At 42.3% G+C, this 22,380-nt stretch overlaps 1 protein-coding gene across 16 annotated transcripts in view; it reads left to right on the top strand.

Moving 5' to 3' along the window:
* The window catches only part of LOC123746147 (protein draper), a 691,165-nt gene that overhangs the window by 546,976 nt on the left and 121,809 nt on the right, over nucleotides 1-22,380 (top strand). For 14 of the 16 annotated variants that reach the window (XR_006771468.2, XM_045727449.2, XM_045727455.2 and 11 more), the window contains one exon: nucleotides 22,056-22,096. The exons of 1 other annotated variant lie outside the window; for it this stretch is intronic. The gene's annotated coding sequence lies outside the window, so the exon portion shown is untranslated. Of the gene's footprint in view, nucleotides 1-653; nucleotides 918-22,055; nucleotides 22,097-22,380 lie in introns of those variants that run through there. One more of the 16 variants, XM_069314073.1, reaches the window with a different exon arrangement.

Below are 22,380 nucleotides of genomic sequence, written 5' to 3'. Positions count from 1 at the left end.
AGTCAACAAAAATATTCTCCTGCAAATAGCACCTAGGCTATTGATGCTGCAGAGATGAATCGTTTAGGAAATGGTAGGGTCTGACTGATAATGTCCAGACGACGCTTTCAACTGTTTAACGCTATCGTTATTTGTTAGCTCTGAGAATATAAAATTTGTGTTTGCAGCATTCAGGAACGCGTATCTCTCAAATAGCGCAAGATAACGGCATTGGGATTTCACCACTGTGTAACCCAGTTGTTCCAATAATATATAAATAGGCAATGTGTTTCTGGGACACTTGTTACCAAAGCGCAGCAAACGTATTTACTGGGCGACTACACTGACGTCATTGTTGATTCTTGGTAACAGTCTCGGACGAACGTTTAACGGCTCAGGTCACCAGTTGTGGCGCGATTGGGTAGAGGGGCGTTAGTGATTGGGTGGAATAGTGGCCGAATAGCCAACCAGATTAACGTGAGGTTAGTAGGGAGGTAGGGAGGGGGGGGGGAGGAGATGGCTGGGGTGTGGTGGGTCGTTGTTGGAGAGGGGGGGGGGGGAGATAATGGACCCATATACCCCTGTCTTCTCGTCTGGCCTTGAGACGGGGCCTGAGGCGTGGTCTAGGGTCGGGTTCAGGTGTGTTGGGGTGGTCAGGTACACTGCCCTCACACACACACTGCTCGACACACACCAGCCTGTCGTCCTTCATTAATGTGTCCCGATGCGACATTTTACGGTGTTGTGCTAATATTTATTGTTTGTGCAGTACGCTATTGTGTGCCCTGAACATGTGGTACGGATACTCGAGTGTTCATGTTGGCGGATATTGGGCTGCCTCTGATACTGTTTCCTAAACGTGGCAGAGGATACAGCGCCATACCAGAACACCTGCTGGAGAAGAGTGCGGCGCAGGTGGGGCTCGACACACACGTCAGGTAAATGGGTTAACTCTCACATACCGTGACACAGCTCGCTCCGCTCTCATGTTATACAAGTTTTTAGTTAGTTTAATTCATTTATTATGCACCCGATACCCATCTTGTGGGCGGTAGTGGAAAGGGTTACAGAGGCACATAATAGGCTCAGGGACTGAACCCCACAATTCATTTAGCTAAGCAAGTTACAATCTTGATGAGCTAGTTACAAAATTCAATACAAGTCGTCACATCAACAATGGGTTCGAGATCGACCTGTTATACAAACTAGCCTAATATTGTACGTTGCTTTTTGTACATTTTGGTGAATCAATTACTTTTGCAAAATTAAATTTTCTTATAACGCAGATCCTGAAAATAATGATGCCTTATAACCGTAGCTCCGTCTTGCCTAATTATCAATCCAACTGTGTCTGAGTTTGCTTGCTTGTGTAAATGCATGCTTTGTCATCATAAGGAACCTTAGCCTAGGCTTGTAACTCTCCATGAGGAGAAGGATTAAACATTGTCTTAGTAATCAGTGTATCTGTGTGTGTGTGTCAATATTTTGAGTAATTAGTAAGTTAAATTCACAGATAGTACACTAATCTGTGTGCAGAAACTACACGTTTCTGCCCGAAACGCTTTGCGTAATAGTGGCTTTAGGTATTGTATGTACTAGCTCTATCTATAAATCTATCATTTTTTGTAAAATCTCTTGTATGTATGCACCTTACCTGAATAAACATTTATTTATTTATTATTTATTTAATCGAGGCGCATTAGAATCACAATAAAGAAATTGTACCGCGATAACCTTGAAATAGGAGAGATGATGATGCAAGTAGTGCTGAGTAATGTAACTAGTGGAAATGTTTTAGTTTGTGGAAAGGAAGGCTGCTCATGGTATTCTTTTAAGTAATGTGTGTATATTGGTGTTTTAGTGTACGTAATAAAGCCAGTAGGATACTTGGCGTTGTCTAAAAGGAACAGGAATACTAATGGAAAAAAATCTTAGGAGCAGAACGGCAGAATTTTTCTTTTTTTGAGTGTTGCCGCCGGTGGCATCTAGTTTATTGTGCACTCCATAAATAAATCTGACCTCTCACCGAGGCCAGTTATGCCTCTTATAAGAAAACATGATAAATACCTCCTAAGGATACCTGATCAACCAGTCTGTGATACGTTAGGCTGCAAGCAACCGCGTCCAGCTGTCTGGTTGACCAGACCACCTCAACCCGTTCTCGCACTTTCTTAGTCAATATTGACTTATTAAATACGTGCATATGTGACATACTAAACATACTAGTTTACCTTGAAAAGCTTCATAGAAAACACCGACCTTACCTAACCACCTTAGTATGTTAAGATAATTGTAATTACGAAGCAATAAGATGCTTATCTTAACATACTAAGAAGGTTAGGTAAGGTCGGTGTTTGCTATGAAGCTTTTCAAGGTAAACTAGTATGTTTAGTATGTCACATATGCACGTATTTAATAAGTCAATATTGACTATACGAAAGTGCGAGAACGGGTTGACCACCTAGACATAACCTATTCGTCCACGATTGTTATATATATCACAACACTTAACACAAATCTGTATTTTATGAGTACATTATTAAGTCCTTCCCTTACCCAAACCAGGCTCAGGGAGGGATTTACCCTGGGTGATTTTTGTTCAGAGGGGAAAGTATTTAATGGAAAATGTTAAACATACATTTAGCCAGTAGCCTTGCCGAAGGTACAGTGTGTTACGCTTGGCGGAGGCGACTGGTTTCTTCCTAATGTGGTATTCGCATGATTCCCGGTCGTTCCTAACAGGCCACTGCGAGCTAACTGTACTGTGCTGTGTGCGGGAGCACGCATACAGTATCCAGCCCGTTGTAGCAAGCGTCCCCAATGTCATGAAACAGTAGTACAAAATTCCTTTATTCTAACCTACCAGAGAACCCACGAAGAGAAAACGGGACATTATGCTAATTTCGCGAGCCTCTGTCATATACTAGTACGACAGTTTTTGGCCTTAGGGAAAAATAGGGGGGTAGAAATAGCCTAAGCTACTCTATCCCTTTGAGATGTATTTGCCTATCTCAATAAACATACTTGAACTTGAACTAGGTAAAAATATACGTTAAAATGCGTCGTGCAGGTGGTCGGATTGCAGGATCAGCAGCTGGGAATAAACTAGGCTACACATAAGACTAAAACATAACTCTTTGAGACATATTTTTCCTAATTAGACCTGCGTGTCCAGGTCAGAGATGCGTGCTGGAAACAAGGGACCAAATTTAGTCAGGCCCCGCCGAATACCACATTGTTATGTGTAGTATCTGAAAATGAAATTAAAACACTTGGTCCAATTATTTCAGTGCATCTGAGTGTATGTGTCTTTACTCCTCTGTCGCTTCCGCCTACATTTGCATGATTAAAACTAGTCTGGAATCTTGTAGCAACGATCCAGTTATATTGTTTGCTAATTTTCTGTGGCGTTATTGCCACTCTACCCCGTGGCCTGCGCCAGAGGTCTAGCTGCACAATTTGTGGTGAAATGGAGAGTGAAATATATAGCCACCTAAGCGACAGAAAATATATTCCTGTAAATTTGCAGCATAATGGATCACCGAGTTTGCTCGCACATCTGCGTCTAAAATAGGAGGGTAATGTTCGCCCTGTTGCCTACTGTTGGTAGGCAGACATTGTTTCCTCTGCTGCTGCTGGGAAACAGGATTAGCACTGTTACATCTGCTGTTGGAAACAGGAGTAGCTATAGCTATACGAAACCTTCAAAGTCTGTATAGCCTCCGTACTGTTTGAAACCACAAACCACCTGAATCCGTTAGTCTATTACACACTGCTTTAAAATAGGGGTTAATAACGGCAATAACGTTAATATTGTGCGTTGGATTATGAACAGTTGAGAACCGGTACACAAGATGACTTGCCCATTAAGGTTGCGCCGGCACTATATCCGGTTGAGTTGCTCCCTCAGCTCGCATCACTGGCGCGTTGGAAGGTCACGCTGGTATTATGTAAGAGTATAACCGTGTCGTGGGTTGAGTGGACGGAGATGCACTCGACTGCGCTGCTTAGTACCCAGCCCTGGGCTTGGGTGAACCTGTTGCGGGAACAAGACGAAATCTGATAGAATTTCAAATATCAGCAGACGTAGGAGCCCCGATGGAACTGTGTTTTATCTTTACATTAGAAGTAGGAGATTTGTCAAACGCCACGACAGTAAAACTGACTTACAAATGGGGACTGAAATGCCAGGCGAGGACATGCAGGTTGGGTGGGGGTTCATAGATAAGGAAAAAAGAAAAAAAATTGGCGTTAGGTATCGTTGTGGTCGCGTGGTGGCATCGCTAGACTGATCAGGGGTCAGATTCACGAAGCCGTTACGTAAGCACTTACGAACCTGTACATCTTTTCTCAATCTTTGGCGGCTTTGTTTACAATTATTGAACAGTTAATGAGCTCTGAAGCACCACGAGACTGTTTATAACAACAGTTGATTGGGAAGTTTTCATGCTTGTAAAGTGTTCAATAAATGTAATCAAAGTCGTCAAAGATTGAGAAAAGATGTACACATTCGTAAGTACTTGCATAACTGCTTTGTGAATCTGGGTCCTGATATATAGTGGTAAATACGTCATTAAATTTAAACACAAATATAAATGATGATCAAATATTCTTATTTGAAATACTACCAGTTTACTGCCAGCTTAATAACCAATCTAATATAAAACTTCGTACACAAGACAAAATACAAATTAAATATTCGGTTGTATACAGAAATAACATTCAAATATAAACTCCTATTTGTCGGGTAATAATGTCAGTGAGCTTTATAATTCATTGCCAGATATTTTATGTCCATGGATGTTTTACTCCTGACACAACCTGCAACTAGTGGTTATAAGTAACTGAAAATAAACAAATTTATTACAAACAAAAATTTAAAAATAAACAAAGTTTATTATAAGCCAAGCAAGTAGCCTAGCTTGGCTTAATCGCTGTAAAGTGAACATATCACATGAAAGAACTGTGGAACAAATACGGCCATCAAATGTAAGTACATTTAGAGTTCTCAACAAGAAAATACAAATGAACGTATCCTATTTGGTCCCCTGTGTTTAAAACAGTTCTCTGACCACAAATGGCGGAGGAGAGATACTAAGTGTAATCTGCTACTCTAGTCTCCTACACACCAGTTATGTTAGCATTTTAAGGAATGAGATGACATTTGGTGAAGGACTGGTGAACGGTTGTGGTGTCTTTTTAACCTCGTGTTGACCAAGTGTGGCCTGTGAGACAGTGTTGGAGAAGGTAATGGCTCGGTTGCGTGAGTAGCGTGCAAACGTCTTGTCGGAGAACGACACTGAAGAAAGGTTTCATAATTTGCTGATTCGTGATTTCAGTAAGTTATAAATCAAATCAACCAGGCTGTAGTGGATATGTGGGACTGCGGGCTACTACAAGCAACAACCTGTTGGACCAAGCTCTCCCAAGTCGAGCCTGGCCTTGGGGGAGTGGAACAACTCTCAGAACACCATCCAGGCACAATGCAGGTAGAAGAGAAGCTATTGTCAAGACGTCTGGTAAGATAAGTTTCAAATAGAAGTTATAATCGTCAGCCGAAGTGGGATAAAATAATCAAGATCAAGAAAATGAGGTTTCAGGAAGCATATCAGCGGCACGATGTACAGAAAGCCTGGCCAACTCAGTAAGACGACCATATAATCAGGAGGGAGGGAGGGAGGCTGTTATTTGCAGCCTTATGAAATGACATTCCACCAATAGTTGGACTGACCAAGGAATTTAGTGAATGGCTGGATATAAGGAAATGGTTTTCCTTTCTCCATAAAGAGGGGAAGCATCACACGAAAGTATAGTGTTGGTGGAAAAATGATCGTGGTTCTTGAAGGTTGAAACTCCAGACAACAGAAATGTGGCTAAATATGCCAAGTGAGATAATGTGTGTAAATTCTCTCGTTGGGGGACTTAAATTACGGATGTCTCGGTTTGATCTCTAATGTCGGTAAGGTGGCAAGAGGCACGACTCTTGAGAGCATAGAAAGAAGATTTTTACTAGGGGGGAAAAAATCGTGCCGGTTTGTTGGTATAGTTAAAACAAATTTCTTTCTCTGCCCAATTAGGCTACGTACTGGCGATTCAAAACAGGTCACAAGTGGCAGTTTTGGAGCACTGAAGAGAACGACGACGGTACCCCAAGGCACCTGTAGTCAACACCTGGGGAAAATGGGAAGAAAAATTGACAGTGGTGAGGGAATAAGGGTTAGAGGCGGCCGAGATAATAATGACTTAAGGGGAATCAATAACAATCGTGATAGATATTTTGGATGCAATGATAATGGGGAATACACACTGCGGTAGACATTCAAAATTAGCAAATCAAACATTAACATTGGAATTTCATGGTAATTACATTAAAACCTCAGACGTACTTAATACATACATGCTCGGTGACTATAACAAGCAAGTTTTTGTTATACAAATATGTAAGTCCACTGCAAGGTAAGGTAATGTTGCGTGAAATTGAACATCACTTAATAAAATTTGTAACATTTCTGTAATATCCAATGTTGAAATAGCATATAAAATATTTTCTAAAGGTTTTGCTACAATATATACAATATTACATTATTATTAACAGCAATTACAAGAAATCTTACAAATGTACTTCTGGGCATTAATTTTAGCACATAAGACTAGTTTCACAAAGTCGAGATTAAACATGTAATTAAGTCATGTGATCACAAAGATCACAATCATGTGATCACAAAGATCACAATCATGTGATCACAAAGATCACAATCATGTGATCACAAAGATCACAATCATGTGACCACAAAGATCACAATCATGTGACCACAAAGATCACAATCATGTGACCACAAAGATCACAATCATGTGACCACAAAGATCACAATCATGTGACCACAAAGATCACAATCATGTGACCACAAAGATCACAATCATGTGATCACAAAGATCAATCATGTGATCACAAAGATCACAATCATGTGATCACAAAGATCACAATCATGTGATCACAAAGATCACAATCATGTGATCACAAATATTACAATCATGTGATCAAAAGCTGGTGAACATCTTTTGCTGTCCGGTTTCCCTCGGCTCCTTGACACGTAAATGTTTGAATATTTTCTAAAATACATTAATCCTATTCAAAACTTCATCAATTTAAAGATGAACATTGAATTTTCTCTTCAATAAAACTTTTAACTTGAGGAGTCATAAATTTAGTCTTACATGGCAAGTTGGCTCCAGCTGCAGCAACCATACCTGACCTCTCTGCCTGATAGCAGCGATATCTTGTGATAACGTCTTCGGTACAACATGCTAGAGTAAGATGTCGGTGTGTTTATATTAGCCATGTCATACTTGGTGGTTATAGGGCCTTATTGACATAATGATAGGTAGTGAGCTGTAACCAAGTGACTTGGAAGATTATCGATGATAGTCATTGATAGTTCAGATGATTAGCAGCAGTTACTGTGGGTATTTGGCATCTATTTTCACCCACAACCATCCCGCAACTTCCACAACCCCCCTCGTTCAAATCACTCCAACACTTTCCTTACCATTAAATTGTTTAAAGTTTGCATTTTCATCCAGTAAGCTACCTGCTGATTACATTCCCATCCACTTGTGGGGGTATATACACGCGTCTTTGCTGTGTCGATTTGCTTGCATTCTCGCCCAGTAAGCGTCGATTTGCTTGCATTTTTGCCCAGTAAGCGTCGATTTGCTTGCACTTTCGCCCAGTAAGCGTCGATTTGCTTGCATTTTTGCCCAGTAAGCGTCGATTTGCTTGCATTTTTGCCCAGTAAGCGTAGATTTGCTTGCATTTTCGCCCAGTAAGCGTCGATTTGCTTGCATTTTCGCCCAGTAAGCGTCGATTTGCTTGCATTTTTGCCCAGTAAGCGTCGATTTGCGTGCATTTTCGCCCAGTAAGCGTCGATTTGCTTGCATTTTCGCCCAGTAAGCGTCGATTTGCTTGCATTTTCGCCCAGTAAGCGTCGATTTGCTTGCATTTTCGCCCAGTAAGCGTCGATTTGCTTGCATTTTCGCCCAGTAAGCGTCGATTTGCTTGCATTTTCGCCCAGTAAGCGTCGATTTGCTTGCATTTTCGCCCAGTAAGCGACGATTTGCTTGCATTTTCGCCCAGTAAGCGTCGATTTGCTTGCATTTTCGCCCAGTAAGTGTCGATTTCCTTGCATTCTCGCCCAGTAAGCGTAGATTTGCTTGCATTCTCGCCCAGTAAGGGTCGATCCGTTTGCAGTCTCGCCCAGTAAGCGTCGAGCTGCTTGCATTCTTGCTCAGTAAGCGCAACAGAGTATATCATGGATAAAAAGTGCGCAGTTTGATTCATAAGCGACGGCTTAGCTGTGCTGTCGATCTAAATCCAGCTAAGTGTATCTTCATAGCTAATCCGCGTATTTACCCCGATATGTTATCATGACCTGAGGATGACGAGGGTTGGCGTGTCGCTGACATGGAGATAGCAAACAGTGGAGTCATGGCGGGGAACGTGGGCGGGCCGGAGCAGCGGCAGTCATGGGCCGAGCCGCACCTCCGCCTTGTCTGTTGATCGCTCATGGCTGACGTGACGCGTAATGTAAACAGAGTTTATCGCAAGCACTCGTCGCCCTTCAACACTTGTCTCGATGTTTAATATTTTGTTTTTTTGTCGTAACATACGTAATTAGTGCGCGATTTAACTTTTGAGATGTACTGTTGTTAGCAATAGTGGCGCTGTACGTTATTGGCACGTTGCAAGTAATGTACAGATGTTGCATGTTGAGTTGGGGTTAGACAGCAACCATATAGGTGACGGGGAGGAGGTGGTGCTATCTCGCCATGAGCTTAATATTCCGGACTGGAAATAAGAAATTAACGTCATTATTTTATTTTCGTTTCATCATTAGTTTTACCGAATTTTGATAAACTGAAAGTAAAATATGTTTTGTTTTGCAAGTACCATACAAATTTATTGACTTATTTATTGATTTATTTATTATTAGTTGGAGTAAGCTTAGACTACACGAATTTGGCCCGTATCTTCTTGAGGTTATCTTGAGATGATTTCGGGGCTTTAATGTCTCTGCGGCCCGGTCCTCGACCAGGTCTCCACCCCCAGGAAGCAGCCCGTGACAGCTGACTAACACCCAGGTACCTATTTTACTGCTAGGTAACAGGGGCAGAAGTTGAAAGAAACTCTGCCCATTGTTTCTCACCGGCGCCCGGGATCGAACCTAGGACCACAGGATCATAAGTCCAGCGTGCTGTCCGCTCGGCCGACCGGCTCCCGGCATAGCTCCAAATACGATGAAGCGTGAAATTGAAATAAGTTCATTGAGGTAAAATACACACAAAGGGATGAGGTAGCTGAAGCTATTCTCACCCCATTCAGTACGTGTTAATATATACATAGACACACATCACAAATAAACATATTACCAAACATTCTGAGAGGTAAACATATACATTTCCTCCTTCACAAGTAGTATGGTATCAGACGTACACACAAATACTTTTATGACCTAGGTATACTGTATAGACAATGAAGCGTGAACGTTCATTTGTTTACGGACTATTGTAAAAGTTCACCTCCACACCCACCACTGCAAGTTGTCCTGATAATTGTCTATACAGCTAAGAAAGCTAAGAAAACAATATTTTCATTGGAGAAACGTCGTCGTTTTTCCATTTTCTGATGTGAGGTTTGTCATCCAATCCATCCTAATAGAACATCGTATTTTGACGTATACTCTAAGGCCAAAAATTGTCGTATTAGATAATAGTAGCGGCTCTCGAAATTGACACGTTATCCCATTTTCTGTTTTGGGTTCTCTGGTAGGTTAGGATAAGGGCACTTTACAACGACAGTTTCTTGACGTTAGGGAACCTTAAAGAGGACGAACTAGGTCGTCACACCTTTAGTCACGTTATTGTGACATCGTCTGCAATGTTTTCATAGTGATGTAGGTACAATTTTCTCTTAAATTTTGGTTATTAATTACATTAAGTGTGTAGGTGTGGTGTCATGTCACCACATGACACGTATGTAAATAGTGTCACTGCATATTTGGTTTCGTTCTGAGTAGCTAAATCTAAAACAACATATTTGGTGTCACTAGGGGAGGGGGGAGGGGGACGAGGGTTATGGTAATAGTAATGTGGTGATATTTGTTGTTGTTGTTGTTCAAGATTCGCTACCTGGAACAAAAAGTTCCAAGTAGCACGGGCTATGGTGAGCCCGTAGATAGTTATTGGTGGTATTTAAATATCGGTATTTTCGTGGGAGTGAGATCTAGCTGTTTATGTCTCGCCTACTGGTCTTATTTTACATGTTGCGTTATAATTTATCTATTCTGACGTTCGAATACTTTTGTCGAATTTAGTTGGGAAATCTTGTTAAAGTTGGGGATTGAGGCGTCTTCTACAACTTCTTTAAATGCATTCCACGTGTTGGCCACCAGTATAGTGTATGAATGTCTTTACATTTCTTAGACTTATTTGCGTTTTCAACTCACTGTCGTCTTCTCGTCCTACTTTTTCTAATTTTAGAGATGCTGTCCTGCCCATCCCCCCCACACAGTATCTTGTACGTTGTGATCATATCCCTTCTGCTTATGTCTTAGGGTTGTGAGATGTAGTTCCATTAGCTTATCCTTATAGTTCCATTAGCTTATCCTTATAGCTAAACCCTCTTAGCTCTGGCACTAATTGTGTTGCAAACCACTGTGGTGGTAATAGTGGTGGTGGTTGTCGTGGTAGAGGGGGGGGGGGGGGTAGCCATTGAGTCTGGAACATTGGTTAACCCTCGTTACAAGCCGTCCGGTAGCAGGTTCGCCTCCCTCTCCCACACTGACGTCGCTCTGCTGTCACATCTCTACTTGTTCCTCACTGTGTTCTGTCATCATCCTCCACCATGTCGGTGGGTTCTTGAAGCTGGACAAGTGTGTGTACGCGGCTAACAATGGAATTATCACGTTAGTGTAAACCCAATGGGGCCCACGCAAAATACAAAGTACACTAACAGCATGAGTCATGTATATTAATTCTTCTCTAGAATCAGTTGGTTTCCATATCGACCATCGGTAGGCTATTATTAATTCTTCTCTCAAATCGGTTGGGTTCCATATCGACCATCGGTAGGCTATAACTATTGAAATTAATTAGAAAAGCAGGAACATTGTGTAATTGGCCTATACGCTTAGGTTACTGTATTCTAGAAGATTGAACTTCAGCTGTTGAGTCCCATTTCTAACATTGACTAGACCTATTAATTTGTAGCGAATCTGCGATTCACGTTTGCCACCAGTATACTGGGTCTATATTTGTATCATTTTTGTTTACAAAGCGATAAAATGTAAAGTTCTTTAGTTAATACAGAGAAAAAAACACTTTAGAATACTACCTAGCGTCCCTAAGTGAAAATACTTATTGGTACTATCAACCAAATAATTACTGTAAGTAAATAAATTATATTTACTGTACTGTACTATATATTACTGTAAATAAATAAATAAATTTACTGTAAGGGAGCCGGTCGGCCGAGCGGATAGCACGCTGGACTTGTGATCCTGTGGTCCTGGGTTCGATCCCCGGCACCGGCGAGAAACAATGGGCAGAGTTTCTTTCACCCTATGCCCCTGTTACCTAGCAGTAAAATAGGTACCTGGGTGTTAGTCAGCTGTCACGGGCTGCTTCCTGGGGGGTGGAGGCCTGGTCGAGGACCGGGCCGCGGGGACACTAAAGCCCCGAAATCATCTCAAGATAACCTCAAGAAGTAGCATCATTTCAGAGAATAAGTTGTAGAATACCACCTATTTGTCATTATTTGTTTTTGAGCTTTTATTTTTCAATGGCCCAGTTTTTTCTTTAATCTTTATTTAATTTTTAACTAGTTGTTAGTTTGATAAATTGTTATTCTATATAATTTCATTATTATTTTGTACATGTTTTTCCGATAATGTTATTCAATTCCATGGTTATCCATTTTGGGTCATTGTTTAACCTAATTAATGCGTTCTTTGTGTACGTTATCTGATGCCCGTAAGCCCCCTTTATTATTCTTATTAAACTTGTCTAGAAACACAACACTGATCAAAGGGAAAGTTGGCGTCCATTATTAGTTGGCCGAGGCAGCTCAACCTTGTCTTAAAGAAGTTATTAGGTCAAAATAAAACTTGAAATATATAATATAGCTTTTAAAAATAAAGTTCTAAAGTTTGCGTCCGTTTCATTCCGTCCAGCAACAAGATGCAAAACTTTTGTCTAATTTCCGAACAACTTTGCCAAGCGCCTAAATTGCTTGGAGCTAAAGTTAGCACACACGATAAACTAATCGAAGTATGAAGTTTAGGTTTCATCAATCGAGTTTGGCCACACAGAATATTATGGCCACGGGGGTAATGTGAAGTATCGATCATGTTTCTGCATCATTGATAATATTTATTTGCGACCATGGGTATAGTTAATGTTATTTTCCTTGAATGGCGATTTTATCAGTGACGTTCAGAAGGATAATCAATGCCTCATCAGTCGAAGTGATTGTTATTAGAGGTACAGTATGTGTTATGATTCGGTGATTACACTACCTTAACCTTGCGTTAATTCCGGGGGTCAAGGTCCACACTAAATCTTAACTATGTAATATTATCTAACACTCCAGGTTAATGTTTTAAGTCTGTGCTAAGTATTAATTGTAATTATTGATCATGCAATGGAACCTTCGAGTAGTAATGCAGTGATATATTTAATGAAGTTGCATTATTGTATTATGCAATATCAACAATTTGTGTGGCTTATTAGTGAGGTGAGGAGAGTTGTAATGTTTATTCATACGTGTGGGACCAAAGGTGTGATATGATCACTACCTACAAAATAGTAACAGGAATCGACAAAATTATCTGCAACTTCAAGAACAAGAATTCATAGATTCAAGCTAAGGAAATAAGAATGTCGGAAAAAAAATCAGAAAATTCTCTTGCAAATAGTGGTAGAAGGTTGGAAGAAGTTAAGTGAGCAGGCGGTTGACAGGGTCCAAGTCGCTGGGCTTCGTTCCTTCACAAGCAACGTGTACTTTCAAATAATACATGTATACACACGGAAATCATACTAACATGATATATCAATGATAACAACTAGTTGGAATTGTTACGCTCCGCTCGTTGAACTTACAGGGACAAGAATTTATGTTGTCTAGGGGATAATAAGAATAAACCCTGTTTGTTTGTTTTTTGTTTGAGATATATACAAGAGTTGTTACATTCTTGTACAGCCACTAGTACGCGTAGCGTTTCGGGCAGGTCCCTGGAATACGATCCCCTGCCGCGAAGAATCGTTTTTTCATCAAAGTACACATTTTACTGTTGCGTTAAACAGAGGCTACAGTTAAGGAATTGCGCCCAGTAAATCCTCCCCGGCCAGGATACGAACCCATGACATAGCGCTCGCTCTAATCTAAATATAGACATTGCGCTGTATCTAAATGTGTTCAACCAAGGTGCCTCATCAGCACGTACCATACAAGAATAATTAAAGGATTTGATTAGGTTACAAAATAAACACAGGCATGTAAAATTAGATATATAATATTTCAAATAATATATACTCTTATATCTCCAGTAATATAATGGCACACTAAGATATAATACGGCAGCTCCACAGATAAATAAAATCTACTACGACAAGATACAGAATATAACACAACTAACTTATCAGACAAGATCCTGCCAGGCCAGCTTCCAGCTCACTAAACTTCCAGGCGTCAGTCCCCCCCAGCTCTCGCCCCTTCACAACATGACGAGTGGTAAATTTATTTAATTTTAATTTACTTAACTGAGCAAAGAATTCGTGCTAATACAAATATAAGAATAACTTAAATATGAATGGTTATGTTTACATGAATAAACAGAGGTAACATATTTTACATAGAATAAATATATGTATAAAGAATAATAGAGGAAAAAACTGGCAACTAAACAACTGAACAGGATCAAAATTCACGATCCCAAAAACTCTCAGGTCCTGGACGTGACTTAATCGCACACCATACTCCTCTATGTTGCCAAAATATAGGATAACTTTAATGTGAGTATTCCTTAAATAGGAATACGTAACAGGAATCACGCAGGGATTCGAACCCTCAACCTGAGTGCTCCCAAGCCACGCACCTTACCTATACCACAGTGCATGGAGGTTGTGTAAAACCTGGACTGGTTTCAATAGGGACCTCCAGACGTTCTGTGAATTCATGGAATCTTTGTTGTTTTAGAATCAGCTACTCCGAACAAAAAGTTCCAAGTGGCACGGACTATGGTGAGCTCGTAATTGGAGGCTCTTTGCATCAATTATCTGCGTCAATAGTTGATACTAGAGATCTGAGGATGGATGGGGGTCTTCATGGTGGATTTCAGCTTCGGAGGGCTGGCTGGCTGTACCAATTAGGGAGCTGGTGGGGTTAGTGCAGACCTCTAGGTCTTACGTCTTTTCTTTGCCTGAGACTTGGGCTGAGCCGTGCTGTCGTTGGAGTTTGGTGAGGTGGCCTCCATGAGGAGGTCTGTACCGAGTAGGTGTCGTATTTGTGGTGCGGCGGTGGAGCTCCTAAGATTTCCTCGTCTGAGGAGTCCGTGACCTCCGTAGTTGGTGATTTCGTCTTTCGTCTTACAGCCTAAGGTAGGCTCAGGTGGCGCAGATTGGTGGTAGAAGCTATTGCATGAGCTTTGGTGGTGCTGTTGGTATTTGTAGAAAGCACGTCTGCTGAGATGATGGTAGAAGTGTTGGGAGCAGCTGGAGAGGGAAATACCTCTGTGCCGCCCGGGTCTTGGGTGGTTCTGGCGTCTGTGTTGAAATCGACCTCGTGGTCGTCCTGTAGGTAGTCTCAGGAGTGGTAGTAGAGGCAGTTTACTGACAAAACGGGGGTTGTCTTGTCTCGGCAAGCCGGCAAGTAAGCCTAATAAGACCAGGGATAATACCTGCACGCGATGCAGGGGGTTGCGAAGGAGCCTGTGGGGCATTGGGTCCCCATTGTGAAGGCTGGGTCGCCTGGTGGGAGGAGCCACTATTTGGCAAGTCTGGAAAGTCTTCTGGTCAGTTGGTTGGAGCTAACTAAGGTGGTGGGTTGAGCGTCTGGGGCTCCAGTCGCGGAGGAGGAAAGGTTGTTTCTCTTGGCTTCAACCTGGGTCTTAATGTTTTCCTGTCTGCGGGGGCAGCGGTAGGAAATTGCGGGGTGACTACCAACGCAGAGCAAGCAACGATGGGTTGTTGCCTTGCATGTTGGGTAGTGATGGTCCAGTGCTCACAGGCTGCACATCTGGACAGGGTGCTGACATTTGTTGGTGGGGTTGGAGAGCTCGTAGCACTTGAAGCACTGCTGGAGCTCATGGTATCGTTCCTTTTTTACTTGGTGGGGTGGTATTTGTAAGCTGAAGCAGTAGAAACCTTGTGTAGCAGCCTGGTGGCCGCGGCTAAAGTGGTGAAAGTAATCTTCATGATTTTTTTTATTAATATATTCGGTACATCTGCATTTGTGCAGCTACCCTAGACTATATGAAGGGGAGTACAGTGCGTCAAAAAGCTAGCTACGTGATGCTAAAATGTCCTTATCACACAGGATGGTTAGTCATACAGAGGCACGTGATAAGCAGTCTGCACTGGCAGACTCTTGAGTTTATGAGAATATAATGAACACAAGAGTGAATGAGGTAGCAGTGATACTGAAAAATCCCCATCTCGTAGGATGGTTAGTCATACAGGGCCATATGTTTAGTAGCGTGCACTGGTAAATTTTGGGTGCAATATGATGATTTGTCGGTGCTGCAAACTTTTGGTTGAATACACCCAGGTTCGGATTTTTGTCCTAGATATTGTCCATGATCGTATGTTGTGGTCGGTCAGCGATACACTGGCTGATCCTGCTGGTAAAAACAGTTCTTCCGGCCAGGAACTGACGTGGGAAGTGAGGATGTAGGTGGTGCTCCTTGCGAAATATGGCATTGTTTGTCAAGAGTTTTTCTAGTTCTTCGTCACATGAAAAGAAGAGGAGCACGATATCATCACCTTCTTGACGATGGATGGATGCCGGCCACGTCCTTCAGGACCTTCAGAATATCGTTTTTTCCAAAAGCATGACCGTCAAGGATGGGGGGGTAGCTCTAACCTTTAGACGTTTGGGTCGCATTGTGTCCACACCCTCAGTGGGTCCCATGAACCTGGGATTCATGAAATCCCAGGTTGTATGACTTACACCATGTCGTGGTCAAGAGGTAAGGTGCATACCTGGAAAGGGTTCTGGGACTTCTACTCCCCGAGCCAGTCCCGGGACCAGGCCCGACTTGATAACTTGGTCCAACAGGATGTTGCTTGGAGCGGCCAGCAGGCCCACATATCCACTACAGCCCCGTTGGTCCGGCACTTCTTGCAAGAACCTATCTAAATGTTTCTTAAAGACATCCATCTTTGTTCAAGCAGTATTAAAATGCTTGCTGGGAGGGTGGGTGCGCCGCTTGGGCGTACCCAGATCGCGGGTTCGTATCCTTAAATTTCTCCAATTGATTTTATCAATACATTGGAGATTTTGGCATCAAAATTACATTGGGCAAAATACTGCTTACTATGAATAACTGGCTCACAAATAACCACGTTTTCTATACCTGGGTAGGTTGGTTAGGTAAAGTTCCTGCGTTTTAGTCCATCGCATTTTGTCCGTTGTGGCAACTAAAGATGATGGGCTGCATCGTCCGCGTTTTCCAACGCTTTGCCCTGATATTCATTTAATATGCAACATGTTCGTACTGGCTGAGCCCTTTCTCGTGATAATTACCGCTGATCTGTGCCACATGTTGCTCTGATCTCGTGCCTCCCTGCAGTGCACGTCCGGACCGGACCTTGAAGGAGTGCCGGACCAACCGGGCTGTGGTGGGTATGTGGGCCCGCGAGCTGCTCCAAGCAACAGCCTAGTGGACCAAACTCTCACAAGTCAAGCCTGGCCTCGGGCCGGGCTTGGGGATTAGAACAACTCCCAGAACCCCATCAACCAGGTATCAACTACGTCCGTTGCAAAAGGTCTGAGCTGCAAGGTTTCCTACTGCAAGGTTTGGAAGCGTTCACGAGTGGTGGCAGAGCGTGCTGGACGGAGGAGTTGTTAATCCAATAATATCTCTGTGGCCAAATTAATTACAATTTTGCCTAATCTGAGTAATTAAATTAGGTCTTACTAGTGAGGATAATTCTCGTATTCACTGTCACACAGGGCAGATCATACACAAGACGAAAGGTCTAAACTGTAGGCGCGCGCGCACACAACACACACACACGCACACACGCACACACGCACACGCACACACGCACACACACACACACACACACACACACGCGCGCACACACACACACACACACACACACACACACACACACACACACACACACACACACACACACACACACACACACATACATACATACATACATATCTTTCTCACGGTTACAATGCAGTAACCAAGTACATTAGACAGTATACATGTTTCAGTTTACGAATTTGTAAACCCAACTTTCTATTGTGCACTGTCACACAAGGCCAGGGATTTATTTTAAAAATAAAATTGTTCTTCATTCTTTAAAATGGACAAGCAAATTTAGAATAAATAGTTAACAGGAGTTAAAAATTTCCCAGTCGGCTTTGTTTGAGGCGTTTCTCGAAAATTGGGATATCCCCCCCCCCCCATCCCTTTTCCTCTTAATTCAGAAATTTCTCTGTTGTGGTGACGGGATATGAGTTCATCACGCATCCTGCCCAACCTGTCCTCTTAAAAAGAACGTCGCTTTTGGCCGTTTGCCCGTATGGCCGAATTTGGACGTAATTTGAAAATGAAAAAAAAATTAAAATAAATTTGGGATTTCTTTTTTCAACAACAGTAAGTTAAGGGTCCTCTGATAGGTTAGGTGGGCAGGAAATTCTCATAAAGTTTCAAAACGTTATGAAAAACGTGAATTTAAAGTGTCCTCTTATAACCTCTGCGCGTAAGGCGGACGACTCAAATAGAAAACGGAACAGAACGTCACTTTTGTGAGTCGATTTCATTTCAAATTACGTCCAAATTTAGCCATATCGCGCATACCAGCCAAAAGTGACGTTATTTTTAAGAGGACGGGTTGTCCTGCCGGCGTTACTTCCCAACCGTGAAACCTGCTCTCTGGCTGGTGCCCGTTGGTCGGTATTATTCTTGACTTTTCGGTATTGGGGAGCCGGCCGGCCGAGCGGACAGCACGCTGCACACGTGATCCTGTGGTCCCGGGTTCGATCCCGGGCGCCGGCGAGAAACGATGGGCAGAGTTTCTTTCACCCTATGCCCCTGTTACCTAGCAGTAAATAGGTACCTGGGAGTTAGTCAGCTGTCACGGGCTGCTTCCTGGGGGTGGAGGCATGGTCGAGGACCGGGCCGCGGGAACACTAAAAAGCCCCGAAATCAACTCAAGATAGATTATTCTTGACAGCCTGTGGCCTAGTGGTATGATTGTTGGTTCCCAGCATAGCTTGTAGATGTGCAGCAGCCTAGTTTGGCGTTGGCAGATTAAAGTTACGAGTTATAACCGCTTTGTAGGGCTGTATTTTACACTTCGTCACATAGGTCTCTTTCAAATGCTTTAAGACGAACAGTGGTGTTCTCTACAGGCCCACGTAGAAGATGACTAGGATTAATTAATTATCTGTTTTATATATATAACACGTATCATTTTCAAGTAGCCAATAGGCGTCAAATGTGTTTAATACTAAAATATGATTCCATTCTCGGTTTTTATTCTATCGCCAGTGAAAATGTAATACTGTATTCTGGAATAGCAAACTTTGGTAAATAGTTTTTACTGTCAGTATTCAACCAAATTTTAGTAATGTCTATAATTATCTAATTTTTTTCTCTATGGCAATGGCGTCATGGTCAGAAAAACTGCTACAGTAGCTACGTGCATTTACATTCAAAGATTTGAGAAGAATATTTGCAATAAGGTCCACATGTTTTCCCTTGAGTTTATCACAAAATTATTACAAATACATACTTGTATACTTACACGGGCTGCACAAACGGGTGCTGTGTGTTATTTTGTCAATTCAAATACTAAAATGACAATAGTTTGTCATTTTATTCAGCGTCTGTGCAGAATCATTTATTAGGCTCCGAAGCCAGCAGCACTAACTCTATTTAGATGGAGTTCATTTTTGGTACAAGTGGCCTTGGTTTAAGAGATGTCACAAGTTTCCTTAAACAGACTAATTTTATATATTAGATAATTTTTCGCACTTGAGTTATCATTTACTACCTTCACGTGAAAATAACACCCTAACACTTCCATCTTAGAGTCAAACTTTCGCATTCTACATCGTTTAAACATTGTGTTATTAGATGTTTGTGTCGTAAGACTGGTTGTCTTCTAATGCGTTCTTCTTGCACTAGTGTTAAAACTGCTCCTTTGGTTGTTAATCATAGAGCACTACAACCGCTGCACTGTCGCATATTAGTGTTTATTTCTATAAATATATATGTAATACCAAAAAAATTGTCCCCCGCATTTGTCCATTTCTCTGACAAATGTGTTGTCCGCCAGGGACAAGAATAGGGGAAGCCATGCAACATTTGTATCTGTCAGCGGAGGCCACTCCCGGACACCCCTGCATCCTCCCCCTGCCTGGCCTTGCTACCACGGCAGAATCCTTGCCAGGATTCTCCAGATCTCTGCTGTCAAGAGTATAAAGTTCCAAACACTCGGGTCTAATAGAGAAATTAGTGACTCCCAAAAGCATTCAACGCCGGTATAAAAAGCTATGATTTATTTAGATACGAAAAATGTATATGCGCAGCACAAAAGGAACTCCAGGCAGTGCGACATAGTGGTTGTCAGGATCGAGTTGTTACATTGACATGGGGCTAGTGGCTACAGGTGACGAACCTCCCAATCCTGAGCACTCCAGGTGCAAACTCTGTGAGCAGGAAATGGGTCATGATCTCCCACACATTATTAAATATCCAGTCATTAGACCCTACAGATCAACCAGCATGAAGTACCTGGAGCTTTGTAATCACTTAACTCTAGTGATCTTGAGGATATCCTTATAATGCACCCATAATTTGCCAGTGGAGGCTACTGATCACATACCTCCGTAGGACTAACCATCCTGTAGGATGGAGACTTTCAGCATCATTGCTATTTTATTCTCTCTGGTGTTCTTGATATCCTCATAATGAATCCAGAGTTTGCCAATGCAGACTACTGATCACATGCCCTTGTATGACTAATCATCTTGTGTGATGGGAATTTATAGCATCACGGAGTTTTTGATGCATTATATACTCTTTATATAGCCTAGGATTGCTGCGTAAATGCAGATGTACCTAAATGTGCTAATACAAAAATTTGCAGTTTTGTAAAGTATAAAACAAAATTTTCCATTTTGGATCATTTTAAAGTCAATGTCTGGCAAGAAAATAATAAATGCTATATCGAATCTTCGGTCTGTTTGAAGAACCTTTTCAAACATAATAGAGCTCGGGATATTCTTCCTAATATATCTGTGTAATCAAGTTTTAAATACTTATAAACATCAGCCGGAGCTAGGCATTGTTCTTCTAAATGATTGTGTTACTGTTAGGCTTCTTGACGTGAGGGACAGCGTTATCTGACAGCCGTGAGTGCGTGGTGCAGTTTCTTCAGCAGCTCAAGTTGATGCCATTTGTTTATGGTGGGAGCCGGTCGGCCGAGCGGACAGCACACTGGACTTGTGATCCTGTGGTCCCGGGTTCGATCCCGGGCGCCGGCGAGAAACAATGGGCAGAATTTCTTTCACCATATGCTCCTGTTACCTAGCAGTAAAATAGGTACCTGGGTGTTAGTCAGCTGTCACGGGCTGCTTCCTGGGGGTGGAGGCCTGGTCGAGGACCGGGCCGCGGGGACACTAAAAGCCCCGAAATCATCTCAAGATAACCTCAAGATAAGATGGTTTCCTATTATCGGGGACAGGATGCCCGTTATCCTTATTGACATCCCCCCACCCATCCTAGCCAGTTACTGACCTTCCCCAGGATGCAATTCACAAAGGTACCTGTTGACTAATGGGTGTACGGAAACGTGCTCAAACGTGCTTTGTCTTACCCGGGATCGAACCCTAGCCCATTCAGTTTTGCCGAGTGATACAAAGATTGTTCTTCAGGGCTCAGCTGGAGGAAACTTTTATTTATGCTCGCAACACAAGTACAAGAGTAGAACACGTCAGTATGCGACACATGGGCCCTCGACTTCAAGATGGAAGCAAACTTTGACTTCAAACTTCAGAAAATTTCCTATTTAAGGTGTTTTGAAGACATGTTTCGAATCACGTGTAAGATACGAATGCCGTTACGAATGTCTAAATTTTGAGAACAATAGTCTTTCTAGTTTGTCCTATATAAAATATAATGTTGGAGGAAATTCAATTTTTTTTTAAATTCAAGCAAACGCACTAATAATTTGGGAATAAATTCTTTTTAATATATCAAATTAAAGGTTTGGAAATGGTTTTAACTGAACGACAGGATTATTCAGAATGACCCCACTGTCCCAGATTTCATGCGGACGTGTCCTGCCTGGCTCTCGCCCCCGGACCCCATCGTCCTCCCCCCCCTGGACCCCTCAGGGTCGTTCTGGACCCCCATGGTACCTCCCTCAGGGTGGCTCTGGACCCCCTGGTACCCCCTCTGGGTCGCCCAGCGGAAGGGTTGGATTTATCTTTAATATTTGTAGTACTCTGATCATTCATTTCATTTGTATTAATTATCGTATACTTATTTCATGACCATGTCGGGCAACACTAACTACAGTTCTGTAACTGATCACTATCCATCAAACTTTATTGCAGATTACAGGGAAATAAAAACTGTAACTAGTTCACCACCACAAATGGAAATTGCTTGGAATATATTATCTTGGAGATAGAGAGGGCCTTTTTCCAGAACCCATTATGTGACTGTAACCTTTCAGCCGCCACCCATGGGGGGTATGTATGGGGTCCTTAATAAAATTAATCAATCAGCCGTCCAGTGTGTGTTGACCGGTTCTCTCTCTCTCTCCCGCAGCGCGCCCAGTGAGCAGTAGGCTGCCTCCCTCCACCAGACTGGTAAGTCTCTTCATATTTCCTTTCTGGTTTGTGGACAAGGTGCCGGGTCATGACAGTGTGGAAAGTCTGTCGAGAATTTCGGTTGCATTTTCAGACCGGAAAATTCATGGAATTTCAAATTGGTATTTCAAGGCTTCGGGAAAGTTATAGGAGAGGGAAAGTCGCCAATATATAAGCGTTTGACCGTTTGTGATCTTGGCATTGTCCAAATAAACGCACTTCTCAGTTTAGAAACTGCTGAATATTTGGCTTTAATGTATCCGGCTAAACAAAGCCAGCATATT

This window comes from Procambarus clarkii, chromosome 78 (assembly GCF_040958095.1).
Source record: "Procambarus clarkii isolate CNS0578487 chromosome 78, FALCON_Pclarkii_2.0, whole genome shotgun sequence".
Lineage (NCBI taxonomy): Eukaryota > Metazoa > Arthropoda > Malacostraca > Decapoda > Cambaridae > Procambarus > Procambarus clarkii.
This window is presented reverse-complemented; position numbering and strand designations above follow the sequence as displayed.